General features: G+C 31.5%; 1 long non-coding RNA gene across 1 annotated transcript; it reads left to right on the forward strand.

Annotated features, from left to right (window-relative positions):
* Positions 1-26209, forward strand: LOC146993189 (uncharacterized). Its single transcript, XR_015038766.1, has 4 exons — positions 1-137; positions 10693-10792; positions 20923-21022; positions 25406-26209. It is a non-coding gene; the product is annotated as an uncharacterized LOC146993189 (long non-coding RNA).
* Positions 26210-26508: the final 299 nt, after the last annotated feature.

Raw genomic sequence — 26508 nt, forward strand, 5'->3', positions numbered from 1 at the left:
GCATCGCATGATCACCCCTCTTGGCCTCTTCTAGTGTAATTTGTCATCATTTTTGTGCAATCTTGGATTGCAGAACATGATATCATGAAAGAAAAAGAACGGAGAAATAGTGCAGAGCAAAAAGACATCTGTGGCTGGTAATTCTTGTTTTATATTAACTTTATTTTCACTAGAAATGCTTGAATGTTATAATTTGTAGGTCACTGAGTTTTACTACTTATTTATTTTACGTGAACGCTTCACATTTTGTTTTAATGTTTAGGGTAGCGTCTATGCATTAATTTCTTAGGTTTTGAATTCCATATTGAAGTGTCTGAATTGGTTCTTTCTTTATATTGTATTGTAATATTCGTAGTGAGGTTGAACTGTTAATCACACTATAATTATCAGAAGTCTGAGATTTGTTAGAGTTCTGTTGCTTCTTAGTGGTTTCAAAATTACTGCTGTAGTGTAATTTTTTCCCAAGTGGCCTCCTTTCGCATTACTATAAAATTATGAGGGTACACTTTTAGCTTTTAGAAACTATTTATTTACAATCTTAGAATGTATAATCACAGAGAACTGAAATACCAGCATAGTTCTATTTTTCAAATCTGTATCCAAAGTGTTGCCAATTACAAGTTACTAATACTACTAATTTGTAAACTACTACTAATTTGTAAATGTTACCATTTACAAATGTTATCATTTACAAATGGTACCATTTACAAATGTTATCATTTACAAATGTTACCATTTACAAATTATTAAATATTACATCTTCCGTTTTTTTAAAGAGTTCAAAAGTTTTAACAGTCTAAAATCAGTCCAAATACCTGGCCGGCTTTCTAATCAGTCTCCCACTTCTAGTTCTTAGCTCACCGTTCCTTGTTTCTGAGTTAGCAGAGTTTGGTAGTTGATCTTCTAAACTTTGCCCTTGAGAATATCTCGAATCATATCCTTTTACATCTGTTTTCTGTGTATTAACTCCTTGTTCTGTTCCTCTGATATTCTCGTCAACAGCTGAACTGTTTTCTCTAATATCTTTTCTATTTCTTCTCAATACTGATCCACCTGATCTAAGTATATATGATGTAGGCGTCTTATGCACTTCTTCTACAACTGCTGGTTTCCAGCGATTATCGTGATGTATCCAAACACAATCTCCTTTATTTAGTGATGGTAATGTTTTTGTATGACGATCATAATATGACTTCTGTTTAGTTCTTTCTTGGTTGATTTTTTCTTTTACATTTCTCACAACTTGAGGTTTAAGTAATTCTTCAGATGTAAGAAGAATTGTTCTTGTTCTACTCATAAGTCGTTGAGCTGGTGATCCTAGCATCTCATTTGTTGGAGTGTTCCTATGAGCTAACAAAACTAAATAAGGATCAGCATGATCTGCTTGAGCTTTCTTTAACAATTTCTTCGCCGTTTGTACTGAACACTCTGCTAATCCGTTTGACTATGGATGGTATGGACTGCTTGTTATATGTTTAAATTGGTATTTCTTTGCAAATTCTGAAAATTCTTTTCTTGCAAACTGAGGTCCATTATTAGATATCACTATCAATGGTATACCGTATCTTGCAAAATGAGATTTCATGTAACTGATCACTGTGTGACTTCGAGTATCCGGTAGTTTGGAGATTTCAAAAAAGTTGGAATAGTAATCTACAATTAATAAATATACATCTTTGTTAATCTCAAATAAATCTGTCGCAACTAAGGTAAATTGGGAATTTCATGTGGTATCATAGGCTCTCTTATGTTTTTGTTCTGGTATTCATTACATATAGAACATTTTGAAATTTTATCTTCTATCTGCTTGTTCATAAGTGGCCAAAACGAAACATCTCTAGCTCTTTTCTTACATTTTTCTATACCAAAATGACCCTCATGAATTAAATTTAACATTTCCTTTTGCATAGATAAAGGAATAATTACCCTTCCTCCTTTGAAAAATAAGTCATTTTCCATTGTCAACTCATCTCTGTAGTCCCAAAATACTTTGACTTGAGGTTCTACCTGATGTTTCCTTTCTGGCCAGCCTCTCAGAATATATTTCTTTAAGCACTGTAGTGTAGCATCACATTCACTTTCTTTCTTCAATGCATAAATTTTGTCATCAGATGCTGGAATCAGTGTACAAATTTCTGTATCTTCATCATTATCTTCTGTTGTATTCAAATTTGCTCTACTCAAAGTGTCTGCTATTAATAAGTCTTTCCCCTTTTTGTATCGTACATCTAGATCATATTTTTGTAAATTTAACAGCATTCTTTGCAATCGCTGTGGTGCTTTAAAAAGAGGTTTCTTAGTTATGCTTTCTAATGGTCGATGATCAGTTTCAACTGTAATACGTTTGCCATATATATATTGATGAAATTTAGAACATCCAAAAGTAATAGCTAAAAGCTCTTTTTCTATCTGAGCATAATTTTTCTGACTTTTTGTTAGAGCTCTGGAAGCATAAGCAATTGGTTGGTTTTCTTGTAGTAAAACAGCACCTAATCCTTCAGAACTTGCACCTACTGAAAGAGTTACATCCTTATTAACATCATAGAATTTTAATACGGGTGCTTTTGCAATCAATTCTTTAAGTGTTTCGAAAGCTTTTTGATGCTTTTCAGTCCAGTGCCAGAGGACATTTTTTTCAAGTAACTGTCTTAATGGTGCAGTAATAGTACTTAAGTTAGGAATAAATTTGGCTAAATAATTAATCATTCCCAAAAATCTTTGTAGCGAAGGCACATCTGTAGGTTCTGGCATTTTAACAATTGCTTCTACTTTAGAAAAATCAGGTTTTAGTCCATTTTCACTTAACTCGTGCCCTATATAATTCACACGATTAACTTTTATTTTACATTTAGCCTTATTGAACTTCAAATTATTTTCTCGTGCTCTCTGGAGTACTTTTTTAAGTCGTAGCTCATGTTCCTTTTCATTAGATCCCCGTATTAAGATATCATGTATAATACATTCAACGCCTTCTAGACCTTCTATTATTTGGGTTAATTTTCTTTGGCAAATTTCTGGAGCTGAACATATGCCAAAAGGTAATCTTTTAAATTTGTATCTGCCAAAAGGTGTATTGAATGTACACGAATTACTACTTTCTTCGTCAAGCTGGATTTGCCAAAAAGCACTATTAGCATCTAAAACAGGAAATATTTTTGCATTAGGCATTCTAGTGACAACTTCGTCAATGGTTAACATCGGATAATGTTCTCGTTTTATAGCTTTATTTAAATCTCTAGGATCTAAACATATTCTTATTTTGTTTGGTTTGACAACTGTGACCATTGAATTTACCCATTCAGTTGGTTCTCTTACTTTCTCAATAACATTTAAATTTTCCATTCTTTGTAATTCTTTCTTAACTTTATCACGTATAGCTATGGGTATTTTTCTTGGAGGATGAATGACTGGTGTTACATCTTGTTTTAACTGGATTTTATGTTCTCTATTCAAACAACCTAAGCCTTCAAATACATCTTTGTATTCCTCCAGTAAGTCTTCAGTGTAAACAGACATTACTTTTAGAATCAAACCTAGTTGCAAACATGATTTTAATCCTAATATAGAAGGTACTTCTTTGTCAATAACTTGGAATTCCACAACATGATTATTTTTTCCATATTGGCAGTTAAGTACTACTTTTCCTAAAGTATCCATTTTATTCCCAGAGAATGTAACTAATCTTTTAATTTCAGACTTCTGTATCGGAACATCTAGCAATTTCACTTTGGTTTTAGAAATAACATTGCACATTGCTCCAGTATCTAACTGCAAATTTAGTTTACTTTTATTTACATTAACGTCAACAGTCCATTTCTCTTCCTTGTTATCTGAATTAAGGTTTAATGTGCCAACATAAAATTCTAACTCTTCCTCAGAGTCATGATTTATTAATTTAATTTGTCTATCTTTTTTGTTTACCTTGACTGCTTCATTTTTTATTATATTGCTTTTACACTGACTCGCGAAATGATTTGCCTTTTTGCATTTATGACAGATTTTTCCATATGCTGGACACATTCGATACTCATGAGATGTTCCACATTTAGAACAAATTTTTGTCTTTTGTTTATCGGTATTTACCTCTTTGTAAGTATTCTTATTATGTTTACTTAGTTTCTTTTTCACTAAGTTTACAGCACTTATTTCAGCAGATCTGCATATATCAAGAGCTTTTTCTAATGTTAATTCTGTTTCATGTAACAATCTTGCTGTCACTATATCATCTTTAATAACACAAACAATTTTATCCTTTATTAAACTATCCGTTAATTGTGCAAACTCGCATGTTCTAGCTTTATTTCGTAGGTCAGTTACGTATTCATCTATGGTTTCTGACGCGGTTTGATTTCTAGTAAAGAATAAATGTCTTTCATATGTAATATTTTTCGGTTGATCTTTACATTATGGTAACTTGGCGATTTTTTGGTGAAAATTTGGCAACCAATTCTCCTACAGCAACCCTCTATTTTTTTTCCCCGCCGCCATTTTGTCTTCACGAAGTAAAGACATGTTTCTTTTCTTTTTATCTACTGAACACTTCTTCCAACAATCTACTAGCCGAATTACACTTATGCTAGAAATTTTATCAAACAAAACTGCTTAATCATGACAAATATTCACTGCAAAATTGGGAAAAAGTGCACAATACCATACTCCTTACGCGTTTTTCAAAATAACACATACACATAAACCATGTACACGCCGACTTATTTTTACTTAAAAAAACATCCCAGAATTGCACAAAAATGGCATTGCGCACACTCTTCACTATATCCATGTACACTGCTTTTTTCTCATAAATTAGAAAAATTTCACGAAAATACATGACAATTTTCTCAATCTTTAAACCCGGTAAAAAGAACATATATGAAATTACCTGATCGCGAAAAAGTATTTACCCTTTACAAATATGAACATTTCCTCATATAAAATAAATGAAATATCCAAAAACTTTTACCTCTAAATCATCTATTACATTATACACGTCACCAACGAATTCATACCACACGCGTTACAAATACTTAGTATCAAATATTTAAATTATTTCCATGCACGTTTATTTCAACTTAAACGTATACCAAATTCCTACAAACATAAAATTCACAAAATAACTATCATTTAATTAAAATATCACTAAACCGTGTACACGTCGACTTATTTTTAGTTAAAAAAACATCCCAGAATTGCACAAAAATGGCATTGCGCACACTCTTTACTATATCCATGTACACTGCTTTTTTCTCATAAATTAGAAAAATTTCACGAAAATACATGACAATTTTCTCAATCTTTAAACCCAGTAAAAAGAACATATATGAAATTACCTGATCACGAAAAAGTATTTACCCTTTACAAATATGAACATTTCCACATATAAAATAAATAAAATATCCAAAAACTTTTACCTCTAAATCATCTATTACATTATACACGTCACCAACGAATTCATACCGCAAGCATTACAAATACTTAGTATCAAATATTTAAATTATTTCCATGCACGTTTATTTCAACTTAAACGTGTACCAAATTCCTACAAACATAAAATTCACAAAATAACTATCATTTCATTAAAATATAATTAAATTCAAAAACACTACTTAAAATATAAATGAGCACATACATTAAATTAATAAAAATTACCTTACAATCCTAATTACTTTAAACTAAATCATTGCTAATAACAATTTTCCCAATAATACCAAATTCCTTTCCAACTTACATTTAGAACAATGCATAAAAATAATATCCTCAAATAATTAAAAATACTAACTTACCTAATCTTCTTCAGAATCTTGATTATGTAGCGGATACACTTTTCTAATTCATTCAATAAAATTATTGAAAGATTTTTTCTGCGAATTTTTCCTCCATACTTCCTCCGCCAAATAAAAAGCAAACTTCTCTTTATCACAATGCCTAAATACCCATTTCGAATTCACTTTAGTTAGGGCCATGGGATCCAAAAATTAACAAACACTGTTTCACACAACACAGAATAAAGCCAAATACAAAATTTCCAGATTTTTTCCCGATTTCCCCCCTTTCCCAATTAAAGAACCCTAATTCGTCCATTAATATCACATGACATATCGCATGATCTCTCATTTCCCTCACACAAAATAATGCGTAATTGGAACTGAGTACTGCTCACATTATTACCAAAGTCCCAGGTAGTAACCTTTATCGCCTCCAAAATGTCGCCAAACTACCAGTTACCATATTGTAAAGATCAAACTATTTTTCTTAGGAATACAATATTCCGTAAATTTTGTTCTAATTTCACTTAATTTAATTTCTTTACCCTCTTCTATAGGAAATGTATTATATATTTCAAGACTACAAATTCCTATTACATGAAGAAAAGTATTAACTCTTACCTTCTCTTCATTATTATGTAATTCACTAGCTACTTCATATATTTCAAATGATTGCAGCCATCTCTGCCAATTCCAAGCTAGATTTCCATCAAATTTCATCGGCTCTGGTGGTTTTAAACTTTCCATTTTGAAAGCAAAACACTCCTGACACCATATAAAATTATGAGGGTACACTTTTAGCTTTTAGAAACTATTTATTTACAATCTTAGAATGTATAATCACAGAGAACTGCAATACCAGCATAGTTCTATTTTTCAAATCTGTATCCGAAGTGTTGTTAATTACAAGTTACTAAATATTAAATGTTACCATTTACAAATTATTAAATATTACAATTACGAGGAGGAGGCTAAGCATTTTCCTCTCTGTCTCGCCTAATATTTTCCTTGCCTAATGGGGTCTTCTCTTCCCAGCAGGTCAGTGTAATTGCACTGCCTGTGTATAAACCAATTTTGTTTCAGTTTTTTCCGAATTCAGATTCTCTCTATGAAGTGCTGTTTCTCTTAAAACCATTGAAAGTTAAATGTTGAACAAAAAAGAAATGTAAATAAAAATTTAATGAGTACTCATAAAGAAAGTTAGTGGGGCCAAATTGTCTTCTGTTAAGGCTGCTCAAAATGTGTTTTTATTAGTTGTTTTAAGCATACTTTATTATATTTTTCCCTTAATCTCAACTATTTTGGCATATTGTGAAGTTTTATGAACCTATTTGCGAAGATCTATTTAAAATTGATACCACAAATAAAAATTCGTTTTGAAATAAAATCAGAGATGTTTTATTATTATCGAAGTAAAATTCTGCAGATTAACTTTCAACTTTGTTTTGCAAAGCACTCTGAAAGTTTCTTTTGGACTTATATTCCATTGTCTTGGCAAATGCATGACAGAATTATTTTTTGAGAAAGCTGATGTCTTTTGCTTATAAGAATGATTGATGCAACTGTATGCGTGTCGCTGTAAAGAGCACATGTTTCCCAGTGTCCTGTTTCTTCCTTAATGGGGTCATTCTCCGCTAGATCAAACATTGCTTTTTTGTTATTTAACAATTCCTTCATCTTATCTTCAGTTAAAAGCTCTTCTTCATAATGAGCACTTTTATTATCAAGGGGTTTTATAAGACCCCAATACTTCTTTTGTAATTTTCTGATTCATTGTTTGAATTCTCTGTCTTCCATATGTGAAAATTCTTTGGCATCGTTTCCTTTTGAGATTTGTAAGAATTTTGGGACTTTATTTTCAGTCGATGGAAATTGTTTAAAGTAGCAGATAAATTCTTTCCGGTGTTGATGGATGAATGTAGCACCACGTATGAATGAAATTCTAGCTGTGGACAAATTAAATGGGATCCTTTAAGGTACTGCTATACGCGAAATGACGCTTTACAATTCTGCGCTCAGTAAGTACCGGCGGTATTAAAAATGATAGACTACGAAACATGAGTTGAAGAATCGTATGAGTTATGTGGAATGCAGATTGGGAGTTTAGTCGTGATAGGTAAACAGTCTATATAGATGACCAGAAATAATAAAAATTTAGATGGGTGTACTATAATGTATATTACTCCTGGACCATGGATTAGTCATAAACAGTACTTGTGTAAAAACAGATTAAAGTATATGAATTCCCTGTTTAAGAAAGGAATTTCTCTATGCAATATGCAGTCTGTATCATAGCTGGAATAGCGAGGTGTTGTGTCTTCAGGGAAACAAAATCTGTTATTCTGTAATTTTTCCTGAAAATGTGTGTTTAAATTTTGTTACCTAGGTAACCTATTTTTAACTCTTTCTATATGAAAATGAAACCAAATACAGACAAAGAAATAAAATTGCATTCCTTCACTTGGTGCAGTTATTAACAACTTTAACTTAATGGGAGCCAATTTTAAGTTTATAAAATTTTGGCTAGCTGCAATTTTATATTGTACTTTTAATATTTCAGTTATAAGTGCATTACACAAAGTATAAAAATGTGTGGTATAATATCTTAAAGAAAAGGTATACTCTTTGTATTATTTACAAAAAAATTCAGCAAGATGAAAATTAAATACAGGGAAATCATATTTTAATGTGAAATTTAACATTGCATTTCTTCTGAGAGTTTTTTTTTTCTCCCTCTGGTACATGCGATGTTATTGCTAAATCCATACAGTCGTCCGGATGTTTGTTTGTTATTCTTAATCTGAACATTGATTTTAACAAGTTTGTTGTTGAAAATCCTCTTTCACATTTTTCAGTAGATCGAAAGCAGGAATTTATCTTTTTAAAAGTTTAAGAGTTCATGATTTTTCTGATCTAGGACTATTCAAATGGCTTTTTGTGATATTCTTCATCTTAATTAGGATGAAAACCAATTATTTCTATTTCTAGATCAGTAGAATTGTTAACATATTTGCAATCTTTTACCATTTTTCTTAAATACTAGTCTTATGTAATGGGTTTGAAGTGAACGTTGTAGTTGGCCTAATTTTAAATACACTCAAAACATCTAATTTGGAAACTAATTTAAGCTCGATGAGATTTTCCAAATGTTTGTTTCAGTTTTCTTATATTTCACGCTTTAGTTCTCCAGATTTTCAAAGTGGCCAAATGTATATTGCATTATAGTAAAAATGTATATTCCTTATATTTATGTAATATTTTTACAAAATTAATTCTGATTTAAAATTAATTTAAAATACCCTTAAATTCAAAAACTTTAGTTTAGTTCTCCCCTCCCCCAAGTTTAAGATTTTAGTTATTATGTCTGTAAGAATGACTAAATCATAGAACCAATAATGGACAATAATTTCTTCATAAGTTTCGTTTCTAGATTTTTAAAATTCTTCTATGAAACTTTTGTAACAGAAGTTGGGATGGAACCCAGGCAGCCAGACAGAATGTCCCTTCCCTGAGTGAAAATTTCTATCATTTCACTGAAAGTGACATTATAATATTTCAGAATAAACCCTCGTAACACTAATAAATGTATGTAGATTTTTTTTTTAATGTTTATATAATGCGTGTTTGGTTCTTACAACATTCTGAGCTATTATATTACTAATTCTGTATGTGAGCTAAGACAGTTTAATATAGAACATCTGCTTCAAGACTAAAAGTAAAGTATTTGAATTGTGTTTTACCTTTCGTGTGTTTTGAGAGGTACATTCTAATCTACAATTTATGGAACTTCTCGGTATTGAACATCTCACATAGCTGACAAAATTTCATTCCTATGTTTAGGTTTTATAGTACAATAAGTTGAACATCCCTACATTAGTATATGACTTTCATTCCTTCGAAAGAAAAAAAGAGTATCTTAGTTTTGTTGAATTTTTGGTCAAAATTTTAGTATATAGGTAATTGCAATAGCTCATTCACGAAATTTTATTTAAATTTTTTGCAACATTTCAAAATGGTATATCATTCAATGGCATTTGATGTGTTTTGGCTTGCTGTATTAAAGCTGGGCTCGAACCCGGCAGCTAGACAATATGTTCTTTCCCTGAATGAAATATTGCTATAATTTCATTAAAGTGACGTGGTAATATTACAGGATAATTTCTTGTACATTGGACTAATCTGTCCTCTCTCATGGATGAGTGTACCTAAGTAAAGAACTTAAAATTAGAAACGGTTCTTGCGTTAAAATTCTGAATGAAATATTTATTTTATGGTTTATGACTTTTCTTTCCAAGATGTTTTTCGAAATCTGTTTTTAGAATGGTGTTTTTGAGCCCTTTCTAAAAAAAAAAAAAAAAAAAAAAAGCTATAAAAGTATATATGTATAGCTCTTTTAATGTCAATATATTGCGAGTTTGATTCTTACTCTTTTTTGATCTGTTATGTCACTAATTCTGTGTGTGAATTAAGATAGTTTTATATATAACACCTGCTTCAAAGCTAACAGTAAAGTTTATTTTGTTTATTTGTCATTTAAAATTACCTTCTTATTGACTTTCGGTGCCATCTTTGTACCAGCGCTAAAATTATTTTCTTTTCTCGAAGATCATTATCCCTTTTATTCTGTGTATCTGTAATAACTGTGTAATTTTTTTTTCTTTCATTGTTCATGTAGTACCCATACATTAAAAACCTCTTTCGCTTACTGTACTTCTGTCGTATTAGGAAAATCATTTGCTTTCCTATCGACTGCAATCATGATTTTAGTAACAATGTAGCACATTGCTGGAATTTAAAACAAAGAAGGCTACTTTCGAAGTTTTATATATTAAGAAACAATATTAGATATTTCTCTTTGTGTATAGATATTCTTTAATTTCAAAGTAGTTAAAATCTAATGATTCCTTCCCCCATCCTTGGCCTCTTCTAGTGTAATTTGTCATCATTTTTGTGCACTCTTGGATTGCAGAACATATCATGAAAGAAAAAGAATGGAGAAATAGTGCAGAGCAAAAAGACATCTGTGGCTGGTAATTCTTGTTTTATATTAACTTTATTTTCACTAGAAATGCTTGAATGTTATAATTTGTAGGTCCCTTTTCACATGTTGCTTTATATTGGAGTTTTACTACTTATTTATTTTACGTGAACGCTTCACATTATGTTTTAATGTTTAGGGTAGCGTCTATGCATTAATTTCTTAGGTTTTGAATTCCATATTGAAGTGTCTGAATTGGTTCTTTCTTTATATTGTATTGTAATATTCGTAGTGAGGTTGAACTGTTAATCACACTATAATTATCAGAAGTCTGAGATTTGTTAGAGTTCTGTTGCTTCTTAGTGGTTTCAAAATTACTGCTGTAGTGTAATTTTTTCCCAAGTGGCCTCCTTTCGCATTACTATAAAATTATGAGGGTACACTTTTAGCTTTTAGAAACTATTTATTTACAATCTTAGAATGTATAATCACAGAGAACTGAAATACCAGCATAGTTCTATTTTTCAAATCTGTATCCAAAGTGTTGCCAATTACAAGTTACTAATACTACTAATTTGTAAACTACTACTAATTTGTAAATGTTACCATTTACAAATGTTATCATTTACAAATGGTACCATTTACAAATGTTATCATTTACAAATGTTACCATTTACAAATTATTAAATATTACATCTTCCGTTTTTTTAAAGAGTTCAAAAGTTTTAACAGTCTAAAATCAGTCCAAATACCTGGCCGGCTTTCTAATCAGTCTCCCACTTCTAGTTCTTAGCTCACCGTTCCTTGTTTCTGAGTTAGCAGAGTTTGGTAGTTGATCTTCTAAACTTTGCCCTTGAGAATATCTCGAATCATATCCTTTTACATCTGTTTTCTGTGTATTAACTCCTTGTTCTGTTCCTCTGATATTCTCGTCAACAGCTGAACTGTTTTCTCTAATATCTTTTCTATTTCTTCTCAATACTGATCCACCTGATCTAAGTATATATGATGTAGGCGTCTTATGCACTTCTTCTACAACTGCTGGTTTCCAGCGATTATCGTGATGTATCCAAACACAATCTCCTTTATTTAGTGATGGTAATGTTTTTGTATGACGATCATAATATGACTTCTGTTTAGTTCTTTCTTGGTTGATTTTTTCTTTTACATTTCTCACAACTTGAGGTTTAAGTAATTCTTCAGATGTAAGAAGAATTGTTCTTGTTCTACTCATAAGTCGTTGAGCTGGTGATCCTAGCATCTCATTTGTTGGAGTGTTCCTATGAGCTAACAAAACTAAATAAGGATCAGCATGATCTGCTTGAGCTTTCTTTAACAATTTCTTCGCCGTTTGTACTGAACACTCTGCTAATCCGTTTGACTATGGATGGTATGGACTGCTTGTTATATGTTTAAATTGGTATTTCTTTGCAAATTCTGAAAATTCTTTTCTTGCAAACTGAGGTCCATTATTAGATATCACTATCAATGGTATACCGTATCTTGCAAAATGAGATTTCATGTAACTGATCACTGTGTGACTTCGAGTATCCGGTAGTTTGGAGATTTCAAAAAAGTTGGAATAGTAATCTACAATTAATAAATATACATCTTTGTTAATCTCAAATAAATCTGTCGCAACTAAGGTAAATTGGGAATTTCATGTGGTATCATAGGCTCTCTTATGTTTTTGTTCTGGTATTCATTACATATAGAACATTTTGAAATTTTATCTTCTATCTGCTTGTTCATAAGTGGCCAAAACGAAACATCTCTAGCTCTTTTCTTACATTTTTCTATACCAAAATGACCCTCATGAATTAAATTTAACATTTCCTTTTGCATAGATAAAGGAATAATTACCCTTCCTCCTTTGAAAAATAAGTCATTTTCCATTGTCAACTCATCTCTGTAGTCCCAAAATACTTTGACTTGAGGTTCTACCTGATGTTTCCTTTCTGGCCAGCCTCTCAGAATATATTTCTTTAAGCACTGTAGTGTAGCATCACATTCACTTTCTTTCTTCAATGCATAAATTTTGTCATCAGATGCTGGAATCAGTGTACAAATTTCTGTATCTTCATCATTATCTTCTGTTGTATTCAAATTTGCTCTACTCAAAGTGTCTGCTATTAATAAGTCTTTCCCCTTTTTGTATCGTACATCTAGATCATATTTTTGTAAATTTAACAGCATTCTTTGCAATCGCTGTGGTGCTTTAAAAAGAGGTTTCTTAGTTATGCTTTCTAATGGTCGATGATCAGTTTCAACTGTAATACGTTTGCCATATATATATTGATGAAATTTAGAACATCCAAAAGTAATAGCTAAAAGCTCTTTTTCTATCTGAGCATAATTTTTCTGACTTTTTGTTAGAGCTCTGGAAGCATAAGCAATTGGTTGGTTTTCTTGTAGTAAAACAGCACCTAATCCTTCAGAACTTGCACCTACTGAAAGAGTTACATCCTTATTAACATCATAGAATTTTAATACGGGTGCTTTTGCAATCAATTCTTTAAGTGTTTCGAAAGCTTTTTGATGCTTTTCAGTCCAGTGCCAGAGGACATTTTTTTCAAGTAACTGTCTTAATGGTGCAGTAATAGTACTTAAGTTAGGAATAAATTTGGCTAAATAATTAATCATTCCCAAAAATCTTTGTAGCGAAGGCACATCTGTAGGTTCTGGCATTTTAACAATTGCTTCTACTTTAGAAAAATCAGGTTTTAGTCCATTTTCACTTAACTCGTGCCCTATATAATTCACACGATTAACTTTTATTTTACATTTAGCCTTATTGAACTTCAAATTATTTTCTCGTGCTCTCTGGAGTACTTTTTTAAGTCGTAGCTCATGTTCCTTTTCATTAGATCCCCGTATTAAGATATCATGTATAATACATTCAACGCCTTCTAGACCTTCTATTATTTGGGTTAATTTTCTTTGGCAAATTTCTGGAGCTGAACATATGCCAAAAGGTAATCTTTTAAATTTGTATCTGCCAAAAGGTGTATTGAATGTACACGAATTACTACTTTCTTCGTCAAGCTGGATTTGCCAAAAAGCACTATTAGCATCTAAAACAGGAAATATTTTTGCATTAGGCATTCTAGTGACAACTTCGTCAATGGTTAACATCGGATAATGTTCTCGTTTTATAGCTTTATTTAAATCTCTAGGATCTAAACATATTCTTATTTTGTTTGGTTTGACAACTGTGACCATTGAATTTACCCATTCAGTTGGTTCTCTTACTTTCTCAATAACATTTAAATTTTCCATTCTTTGTAATTCTTTCTTAACTTTATCACGTATAGCTATGGGTATTTTTCTTGGAGGATGAATGACTGGTGTTACATCTTGTTTTAACTGGATTTTATGTTCTCTATTCAAACAACCTAAGCCTTCAAATACATCTTTGTATTCCTCCAGTAAGTCTTCAGTGTAAACAGACATTACTTTTAGAATCAAACCTAGTTGCAAACATGATTTTAATCCTAATATAGAAGGTACTTCTTTGTCAATAACTTGGAATTCCACAACATGATTATTTTTTCCATATTGGCAGTTAAGTACTACTTTTCCTAAAGTATCCATTTTATTCCCAGAGAATGTAACTAATCTTTTAATTTCAGACTTCTGTATCGGAACATCTAGCAATTTCACTTTGGTTTTAGAAATAACATTGCACATTGCTCCAGTATCTAACTGCAAATTTAGTTTACTTTTATTTACATTAACGTCAACAGTCCATTTCTCTTCCTTGTTATCTGAATTAAGGTTTAATGTGCCAACATAAAATTCTAACTCTTCCTCAGAGTCATGATTTATTAATTTAATTTGTCTATCTTTTTTGTTTACCTTGACTGCTTCATTTTTTATTATATTGCTTTTACACTGACTCGCGAAATGATTTGCCTTTTTGCATTTATGACAGATTTTTCCATATGCTGGACACATTCGATACTCATGAGATGTTCCACATTTAGAACAAATTTTTGTCTTTTGTTTATCGGTATTTACCTCTTTGTAAGTATTCTTATTATGTTTACTTAGTTTCTTTTTCACTAAGTTTACAGCACTTATTTCAGCAGATCTGCATATATCAAGAGCTTTTTCTAATGTTAATTCTGTTTCATGTAACAATCTTGCTGTCACTATATCATCTTTAATAACACAAACAATTTTATCCTTTATTAAACTATCCGTTAATTGTGCAAACTCGCATGTTCTAGCTTTATTTCGTAGGTCAGTTACGTATTCATCTATGGTTTCTGACGCGGTTTGATTTCTAGTAAAGAATAAATGTCTTTCATATGTAATATTTTTCGGTTGATCTTTACATTATGGTAACTTGGCGATTTTTTGGTGAAAATTTGGCAACCAATTCTCCTACAGCAACCCTCTATTTTTTTTCCCCGCCGCCATTTTGTCTTCACGAAGTAAAGACATGTTTCTTTTCTTTTTATCTACTGAACACTTCTTCCAACAATCTACTAGCCGAATTACACTTATGCTAGAAATTTTATCAAACAAAACTGCTTAATCATGACAAATATTCACTGCAAAATTGGGAAAAAGTGCACAATACCATACTCCTTACGCGTTTTTCAAAATAACACATACACATAAACCATGTACACGCCGACTTATTTTTACTTAAAAAAACATCCCAGAATTGCACAAAAATGGCATTGCGCACACTCTTCACTATATCCATGTACACTGCTTTTTTCTCATAAATTAGAAAAATTTCACGAAAATACATGACAATTTTCTCAATCTTTAAACCCAGTAAAAAGAACATATATGAAATTACCTGATCACGAAAAAGTATTTACCCTTTACAAATATGAACATTTCCACATATAAAATAAATAAAATATCCAAAAACTTTTACCTCTAAATCATCTATTACATTATACACGTCACCAACGAATTCATACCGCAAGCATTACAAATACTTAGTATCAAATATTTAAATTATTTCCATGCACGTTTATTTCAACTTAAACGTGTACCAAATTCCTACAAACATAAAATTCACAAAATAACTATCATTTCATTAAAATATAATTAAATTCAAAAACACTACTTAAAATATAAATGAGCACATACATTAAATTAATAAAAATTACCTTACAATCCTAATTACTTTAAACTAAATCATTGCTAATAACAATTTTCCCAATAATACCAAATTCCTTTCCAACTTACATTTAGAACAATGCATAAAAATAATATCCTCAAATAATTAAAAATACTAACTTACCTAATCTTCTTCAGAATCTTGATTATGTAGCGGATACACTTTTCTAATTCATTCAATAAAATTATTGAAAGATTTTTTCTGCGAATTTTTCCTCCATACTTCCTCCGCCAAATAAAAAGCAAACTTCTCTTTATCACAATGCCTAAATACCCATTTCGAATTCACTTTAGTTAGGGCCATGGGATCCAAAAATTAACAAACACTGTTTCACACAACACAGAATAAAGCCAAATACAAAATTTCCAGATTTTTTCCCGATTTCCCCCCTTTCCCAATTAAAGAACCCTAATTCGTCCATTAATATCACATGACATATCGCATGATCTCTCATTTCCCTCACACAAAATAATGCGTAATTGGAACTGAGTACTGCTCACATTATTACCAAAGTCCCAGGTAGTAACCTTTATCGCCTCCAAAATGTCGCCAAACTACCAGTTACCATATTGTAAAGATCAAACTATTTTTCTTAGGAATACAATATTCCGTAAATTTTGTTCTAATTTCACTTAATTTAATTTCTTTACCCTCTTCTATAGGAAATGTATTATATATTTCAAGACTACAAATTCCTATTACATGAAGAAAAGTATTAACTCTTACCTTCTCTTCATTATTATGTAATTCACTAGCTACTTCATATATTTCAAATGATTGCAGCCATCTCTGCCAATTCCAAGCTAGATTTCCATCAAATTTCATCGGCTCTGGTGGTTTTAAACTTTCCATTTTGAAAGCAAAACACTCCTGACACCATATAAAATTATGAGGGTACACTTTTAGCTTTTAGAAACTATTTATTTACAATCTTAGAATGTATAATCACAGAGAACTGCAATACCAGCATAGTTCTATTTTTCAAATCTGTATCCGAAGTGTTGTTAATTACAAGTTACTAAATATTAAATGTTACCATTTACAAATTATTAAATATTACAATTACGAGGAGGAGGCTAAGCATTTTCCTCTCTGTCTCGCCTAATATTTTCCTTGCCTAATGGGGTCTTCTCTTCCCAGCAGGTCAGTGTAATTGCACTGCCTGTGTATAAACCAATTTTGTTTCAGTTTTTTCCGAATTCAGATTCTCTCTATGAAGTGCTGTTTCTCTTAAAACCATTGAAAGTTAAATGTTGAACAAAAAAGAAATGTAAATAAAAATTTAATGAGTACTCATAAAGAAAGTTAGTGGGGCCAAATTGTCTTCTGTTAAGGCTGCTCAAAATGTGTTTTTATTAGTTGTTTTAAGCATACTTTATTATATTTTTCCCTTAATCTCAACTATTTTGGCATATTGTGAAGTTTTATGAACCTATTTGCGAAGATCTATTTAAAATTGATACCACAAATAAAAATTCGTTTTGAAATAAAATCAGAGATGTTTTATTATTATCGAAGTAAAATTCTGCAGATTAACTTTCAACTTTGTTTTGCAAAGCACTCTGAAAGTTTCTTTTGGACTTATATTCCATTGTCTTGGCAAATGCATGACAGAATTATTTTTTGAGAAAGCTGATGTCTTTTGCTTATAAGAATGATTGATGCAACTGTATGCGTGTCGCTGTAAAGAGCACATGTTTCCCAGTGTCCTGTTTCTTCCTTAATGGGGTCATTCTCCGCTAGATCAAACATTGCTTTTTTGTTATTTAACAATTCCTTCATCTTATCTTCAGTTAAAAGCTCTTCTTCATAATGAGCACTTTTATTATCAAGGGGTTTTATAAGACCCCAATACTTCTTTTGTAATTTTCTGATTCATTGTTTGAATTCTCTGTCTTCCATATGTGAAAATTCTTTGGCATCGTTTCCTTTTGAGATTTGTAAGAATTTTGGGACTTTATTTTCAGTCGATGGAAATTGTTTAAAGTAGCAGATAAATTCTTTCCGGTGTTGATGGATGAATGTAGCACCACGTATGAATGAAATTCTAGCTGTGGACAAATTAAATGGGATCCTTTAAGGTACTGCTATACGCGAAATGACGCTTTACAATTCTGCGCTCAGTAAGTACCGGCGGTATTAAAAATGATAGACTACGAAACATGAGTTGAAGAATCGTATGAGTTATGTGGAATGCAGATTGGGAGTTTAGTCGTGATAGGTAAACAGTCTATATAGATGACCAGAAATAATAAAAATTTAGATGGGTGTACTATAATGTATATTACTCCTGGACCATGGATTAGTCATAAACAGTACTTGTGTAAAAACAGATTAAAGTATATGAATTCCCTGTTTAAGAAAGGAATTTCTCTATGCAATATGCAGTCTGTATCATAGCTGGAATAGCGAGGTGTTGTGTCTTCAGGGAAACAAAATCTGTTATTCTGTAATTTTTCCTGAAAATGTGTGTTTAAATTTTGTTACCTAGGTAACCTATTTTTAACTCTTTCTATATGAAAATGAAACCAAATACAGACAAAGAAATAAAATTGCATTCCTTCACTTGGTGCAGTTATTAACAACTTTAACTTAATGGGAGCCAATTTTAAGTTTATAAAATTTTGGCTAGCTGCAATTTTATATTGTACTTTTAATATTTCAGTTATAAGTGCATTACACAAAGTATAAAAATGTGTGGTATAATATCTTAAAGAAAAGGTATACTCTTTGTATTATTTACAAAAAAATTCAGCAAGATGAAAATTAAATACAGGGAAATCATATTTTAATGTGAAATTTAACATTGCATTTCTTCTGAGAGTTTTTTTTTTCTCCCTCTGGTACATGCGATGTTATTGCTAAATCCATACAGTCGTCCGGATGTTTGTTTGTTATTCTTAATCTGAACATTGATTTTAACAAGTTTGTTGTTGAAAATCCTCTTTCACATTTTTCAGTAGATCGAAAGCAGGAATTTATCTTTTTAAAAGTTTAAGAGTTCATGATTTTTCTGATCTAGGACTATTCAAATGGCTTTTTGTGATATTCTTCATCTTAATTAGGATGAAAACCAATTATTTCTATTTCTAGATCAGTAGAATTGTTAACATATTTGCAATCTTTTACCATTTTTCTTAAATACTAGTCTTATGTAATGGGTTTGAAGTGAACGTTGTAGTTGGCCTAATTTTAAATACACTCAAAACATCTAATTTGGAAACTAATTTAAGCTCGATGAGATTTTCCAAATGTTTGTTTCAGTTTTCTTATATTTCACGCTTTAGTTCTCCAGATTTTCAAAGTGGCCAAATGTATATTGCATTATAGTAAAAATGTATATTCCTTATATTTATGTAATATTTTTACAAAATTAATTCTGATTTAAAATTAATTTAAAATACCCTTAAATTCAAAAACTTTAGTTTAGTTCTCCCCTCCCCCAAGTTTAAGATTTTAGTTATTATGTCTGTAAGAATAACTAAATCATAGAACCAATAATGGACAATAATTTCTTCATAAGTTTCGTTTCTAGATTTTTAAAATTCTTCTATGAAACTTTTGTAACAGAAGTTGGGATGGAACCCAGGCAGCCAGACAGAATGTCCCTTCCCTGAGTGAAAATTTCTATCATTTCACTGAAAGTGACATTATAATATTTCAGAATAAACCCTCGTAACACTAATAAATGTATGTAGATTTTTTTTTTAATGTTTATATAATGCGTGTTTGGTTCTTACAACATTCTGAGCTATTATATTACTAATTCTGTATGTGAGCTAAGACAGTTTAATATAGAACATCTGCTTCAAGACTAAAAGTAAAGTATTTGAATTGTGTTTTACCTTTCGTGTGTTTTGAGAGGTACATTCTAATCTACAATTTATGGAACTTCTCGGTATTGAACATCTCACATAGCTGACAAAATTTCATTCCTATGTTTAGGTTTTATAGTACAATAAGTTGAACATCCCTACATTAGTATATGACTTTCATTCCTTCGAAAGAAAAAAAGAGTATCTTAGTTTTGTTGAATTTTTGGTCAAAATTTTAGTATATAGGTAATTGCAATAGCTCATTCACGAAATTTTATTTAAATTTTTTGCAACATTTCAAAATGGTATATCATTCAATGGCATTTGATGTGTTTTGGCTTGCTGTATTAAAGCTGGGCTCGAACCCGGCAGCTAGACAATATGTTCTTTCCCTGAATGAAATATTGCTATAATTTCATTAAAGTGACGTGGTAATATTACAGGATAATTTCTTGTACATTGGACTAATCTGTCCTCTCTCATGGATGAGTGTACCTAAGTAAAGAACTTAAAATTAGAAACGGTTCTTGCGTTAAAATTCTGAATGAAATATTTATTTTATGGTTTATGACTTTTCTTTCCAAGATGTTTTTCGAAATCTGTTTTTAGAATGGTGTTTTTGAGCCCTTTCTAAAAAAAAAAAAAAAAAAAAAAAAGCTATAAAAGTATATATGTATAGCTCTTTTAATGTCAATATATTGCGAGTTTGATTCTTACTCTTTTTTGATCTGTTATGTCACTAATTCTGTGTGTGAATTAAGATAGTTTTATATATAACACCTGCTTCAAAGCTAACAGTAAAGTTTATTTTGTTTATTTGTCATTTAAAATTACCTTCTTATTGACTTTCGGTGCCATCTTTGTACCAGCGCTAAAATTATTTTCTTTTCTCGAAGATCATTATCCCTTTTATTCTGTGTATCTGTAATAACTGTGTAATTTTTTTTTCTTTCATTGTTCATGTAGTACCCATACATTAAAAACCTCTTTCGCTTACTGTACTTCTGTCGTATTAGGAAAATCATTTGCTTTCCTATCGACTGCAATCATGATTTTAGTAACAATGTAGCACATTGCTGGAATTTAAAACAAAGAAGGCTACTTTTGAAGTTTTATATATTAAGAAACAATATTAGATATTTCTCTTTGTGTATAGATATTCTTTAATTTCAAAGTAGTTAAAATCTAATGATTCCTTCCCCCATCCTTGGCCTCTTCTAGTGTAATTTGTCATCATTTTTGTGCACTCTTGGATTGCAGAACATATCATGAAAGAAAAAGAATGGAGAAATAGTGCAGAGCAAAAAGACATCTGTGGCTGGTAATTCTTGTTTTATATTAACTTTATTTTCACTAGAAATGCTTGAATGTTATAATTTGTAGGTCCCTTTTCACATGTTGCTTTATATTGGAGTTTTACTACTTATTTATTTTACGTGAACGCTTCACATTATGTTTTAATGTTTAGGGTAGCGTCTATGCATTAATTTCTTAGGTTTTGAATTCCATATTGAAGTGTCTGAATTGGTTCTTTCTTTATATTGTATTGTAATATTCGAAGTGAGGTTGAACTGTGAATCACACTATAATTATCAGAAGTCTGAAATTTGTTAGAGTTCTGTTGCTTCTTAGTGGTTTCAAAACTACTGCTGTAGTGTAATTTTTTCCCAAGTGGCCTCCTTTCGCATTACGAGGAGGAGGGTAAGCATTTTCCTCTCTGTCTGGCCTAATATTTTCCTTGTCCAACGGGGTCTTCTCTTCCCAACAGGTCAGTGTAATTACTCTGCCTGTGTATAAACCAATTTTGTTTCAGTTTTTTCCGAATTTAGAGTCTGTCTGTCAAGTGCTGTTTCTCTTAAAACCATTGAAAGTTAAATGTTGAACAAAAAAGAAATGTAAATAAAAATTTAATGAGTAATCGTAATGAAAGTTAGTGGGGCCAAATTGTCTTCTGTTAAGGCTGCTCAAAATGTGCTTTTTATTAGTTGTTTTAAGCATACTTTATTAAATTATTCCCTTAATCTGAACTATTTTGTCATATTGGGAAGTTTTATGAACCTATTTGCGAAGATCTATTTAAAATTGATTTCACAAATAAAAATTCGTTTTGAAATCAAATCAGAGATGTTTTATTATTATCGAAGTAAAATTCTGCAGAATAACTTTCCACTTTGTTTTGCAAAGCACTCTGAAAGTTTCTTTTGGACTTCTTTCCGTTCTCTTGGCAAATGCATGACAGAAATATTTTTTGAGAAAGCTGATGTCTTTTGCTTATAAGAATGATTGATGCAACTGTATGCGTGCCGCTGTAAAGAGCACATGTTTTTTCTTTAATTGGGTAATTCTTCGCTAGAAGATCAGACATTGCTTTTTGTGTTATTTAACAATTTCTTCATCTTATGTTCAGTTAAAAGCTCTTCTTCATAATGAGCGCTTTTATTATCAAGGGTTTTATAAGACCCCAATTCTTCTTTTGTAATTTTCTGATTCATTGTTTGACTTCTCTGTCTTCCATATGTGAAAATTCTTCGGCATCGATTGCTTTTGAAATTTGTAAGATTTTTCGGACTTCATTTTCAGTCGATGGAATTCTAGCAGTGGACAAATAAAATGGGATCTTTTAAAATACTGCTATACGCGAAATCACGCTTTACAAGTCTGCGCTCAGCAAGTACCTGCCATATTAAAAATGATAGACTACAAAATATGACTTGAAGAATTGTATGAGTTATTTGGAATGCAGATTGGGAGTTTAGTCGTGATAGGTAAACAGTCTATACACATGACCGGAAATAATAAAAATTTAGATGGGTGTACTATAAAGTATTTTACTCCTGGACCATGGATTAGTCATAAACAGTACTTGTGTAAAAACAGATTAAAGTATATGAATTCCCTGTTTAAGAAAGGAATTTCTCTATGACAGTATGCAGTCTGTATCATAGCTGGAATAGCGAGGTGTTGTGTCTTCAGGGAAACAAAATCTGTTATTCTGTAATTTTTCCTGAAAATGTGTGTTTAAATTTTGTTACCTAGGTAACCTATTTTTAACTCATTCTATATGAAAATGAAACCAAATACAGACAAAGAAATAAAATTGCATTCCTTCCCTTGGTGCAGTTATTAACAACTTTAACTTAATGGGAGCCAATTTTAAGTTTATAAAATTTTATAAAGTTTAAAAATTGCATTACACAATGCATAAAAATGTGTGGTATAATATGTTAAAGAAAATGTATACTCTTTGTATTATTAACAGAACATTCAGCAAAATGAAAAATAAATACCTGAACGAAAGCAGGAATTTATCTTTTTAAAAGTTTAACATTTCGATGATTTTTCTGATCTAGGACTATTCAAATGCCTTTTTGTGATATTCTTGATCTTAATTAAGGTGAAAATCAGTAATTTCCATTTCTAGATCAGTAGAATTGTTAACATGTTTGCAGTCTTTTACCATTTTTCTTAAATACTAGTCTTATCTAATGGGTTTGAAGTGAAGGAAGTTATTTGGCTTAATTTTAAACACACTCAAAACATCTAATTGAGAAACTAATTTAAGCTCGATGAGATTTTCCAAATGTGTGTTGTAGTTTTCTTTTATTCGCGCTTTAGTTCTCCACATTTTCAAAGTGACAAATCGTAGATTACATTATAGTAAAAATGTATATTCCTTCAATTTGTGTAATATTTTCACAAAATTAATTTTGTTTTAAAATGAGTTTATAATACCCTTTACCCCGTTCAGTACAGGCGTGTGATCATATGTGCATCAGCAGCAAACATTACCTCAATGCCGGGTATGTTATATTTGAATCGCCATTTAATTCACTGTATCGACCGGGTGTACCACATTTGACATTTTAGCCGCTAGATGTAGCTGTATGCCTGTTATGGGGAAATATATGGAAAGTTAAGTATGGTTACCTTCATTCCTATGCAATGATTTTTATTTTTGGTATTTTGTTTCCGAATGCGAGTGAGATTTGTGGTTGGGTGTTGAGCAATGTAATGTCTCTTAAACGGGCTCTCCCTGCATTGAGGTACCATTTTTATTTTTGGGATATAGTGAGGTAGAGGTTCTATCATTAGAGTATTTTTTTATTATTATTACTCTGATATTTTTCCTCCCTTGTTTTTATTTATTTTATTACTCTTACATTTTTGGTGCTTTGTGATGAATATTTTTAATCCTCAGCGAAACATACAGGGGTTGGAAAAAAATATGGAAACACCTTTAAGAAAACATGTTTCTTTGCTTAATATGGTGTAGGAAACTCGTTGGCATCAAAAACAGCTTGCAGTCTTCTCGGAATGGATAAATACAGTTCCTGTATGTTTGCCAAGGGAATATTATACCATTCTTCCTGCAAAACGGTCGCAAGTTCAGATAACGATGTCGGCGGTGGATAACGAGAACGCACTTTCCGTTCCAATGTAGACCACAAAGGTTTGATAATATTCAGGTCTGGTGACTGTGGTGGCCAGGGCAGATGGGACAACTCATCCTCGTGCTCAGAAATCCAGTCCTGGACAATGTGAGCTGTGTGAACAGGGGCTTTGTCGTCTTGGAAGACACCATCACCATCGGGAAACAAAGTTTGTACCATGGAATGAACTTAATCGGCCAAAATGTTCACATATGTCTTGGCAGTCATGTGCCCTGACACAGTTATCATGGGGCTAGCAGAGAACCACGATATGACTGCCCAAACCATAACAGAACCCTGCCATGTTTCACTCTTGGCAACAAGCAGTCTGTATTATAGGCTTGAGATGGCGTTCTTCAAACGTAAACTCGGCCAGAAGTGGGAAACAATGTGAAAGAAAACTCGTCAGACCATATTACTCGCTTCCACTGCTCTATAGTCCAGGCTTAATGACTTAAACACCACCTTTTCATGTTACGGGCATTAGCATCACCGATGAGTGGCTTCTCAATTGCAGCACGGCCAGCAATTCCCTGTTTATGAAGCTCCCTTCTAATTGTTTTGGTATCACAGGGTTCAGTAACACAACATTCATTTCAGCAGTAACTTTTGCAGCTGTGGTCTTCTTATTTTTCGTCACAATTGCCCTTAATGATCGTCTGTCATGATCACTCAGGACACACTTTCGTCTGCGCTGTGATTTAGCAGATGATGTTTTTCAGCTTTTCAAATATGCGGAATAAATCTTCGATACAGTACCTCTTGAAACACTAAACACCTCGGCTACCTTGCTTACGGAAGCACCTACCATACGTGCTCCAACAATTTGCCCACGTTCGAAGTCTGTTAACTCTGACATAATGCAATGACAACCTCACATAACAGTACTTCGACAACAACCGAACTGTTTAGCACATTTACTAAGTTGTATAGGTGGCGTCAGTAGTCAAAAACGCCAGCGCCACCTACATATTTCATTAAAATCAATCTTTCTTTTCAAACATGCATTTCACAAGGTGTTTCCATATTTTTGTCCATCCACTGTATATCTTTTTTTAATGGCAAACGAAAGCAATCTAAACTAAATGTGTAGAATATACACAATCACTAACTGTTGAGTAATGTAATGGGTCATTTTATATAAACAAATGAATGTAGAATTTATTTTCAAAACATGAGGAGAGCACGAATATTGCATTATTAAAAGCTTTATTTTACTAATAAGAAATATATAAAAGTAATAAAGGTAAGTCAAGTAAAAATTAATATTGCAGGTGATCTCATGATAGTTAAACTCAGTCCACAGGATTCATGTAATGATGAACATTTCAGTCCTATACACACGCAACATCCACAGCTATTTTATATAATATGATCAGCTTGGCTACATGGAACTTAAACATCAAAGGAAACCGTCTGTTTCCACCAACTCTTGGAGAATTTACAAGCCATCTGATTGCCTCCGCTCGTCCCCCCCCGTCTGGACGCTATCTCGCATTGGTCTCGACTGCTCCGCACTGTGCTAAGCTGGGATGACGTCACCTCCCTAGGTATTCTAAGTCAGCATTGGTCGTCGATGATTTCTACATGAATATGTTCTGGATGCTCTGGAATACTTTTAATTTAATTTATTAATTTGTCTTATTTTTATTATCGGTTATAGTGAAGTAGATGTTCAATTTTTTTCAAGACATTTTTATTACTCTTTGAGCTTTCCGGCATTGAGAGGAATATTTTGTATCGCTTAGTGAAAGTTTTTTTTAATGGCGATATGAAAGCTCTATCTGACCGTATAACATACAAATGCTAAATGAGTCAAATTTGCTGAGTAAAATATCAGCAGATATTATATTCCTGTGACTAATGCAAGGTTGGACTTTGTGTACACCTATGTTTCAAAGAATATCATACACTGTCTCATTTTGAAACATTGCTTACTTTTCGTTGTTTGCTCATTGAATTTTTATGAAACATGGTTTTAATATTTTTTAATTGTGTGTTGTGTTAAATAAAATTTGCGATTGTTTGGATATTTTTCCATGTATATTTATTTGTGGGAAAAGGGCAAAATTATATTATTTTAGAAGGAGTATTTTATAAAATCTTTAAGGAAAATATAATAATAAAGGTTTAGAATTAATTCTGATGACTACCTGAATGCTCTTCTCATAATGTAACTAAAATTAGAAGACGAATTTCATTTATCCTTTTTTTTTTTTTTTTTTTTTTGAGTTAGGCTTAGCATATTAAATTGCCCATCGTGAACGGGTTAATTCAAAGACTTTAGTTATTATGTCTGTAAGAATGGCTAAATCATAGAACCAGGTATGCTCAATAATTTCTTCGTAAGTTTCTTTCCTAGAATTTTAAAATTCTA

This window comes from Stegodyphus dumicola, chromosome X1 (assembly GCF_044657685.1).
Source record: "Stegodyphus dumicola isolate Sdum_Otavi_A_Nest chromosome X1, ASM4465768v1".
In the NCBI taxonomy this organism is placed as follows: Eukaryota; Metazoa; Arthropoda; class Arachnida; order Araneae; family Eresidae; genus Stegodyphus; species Stegodyphus dumicola.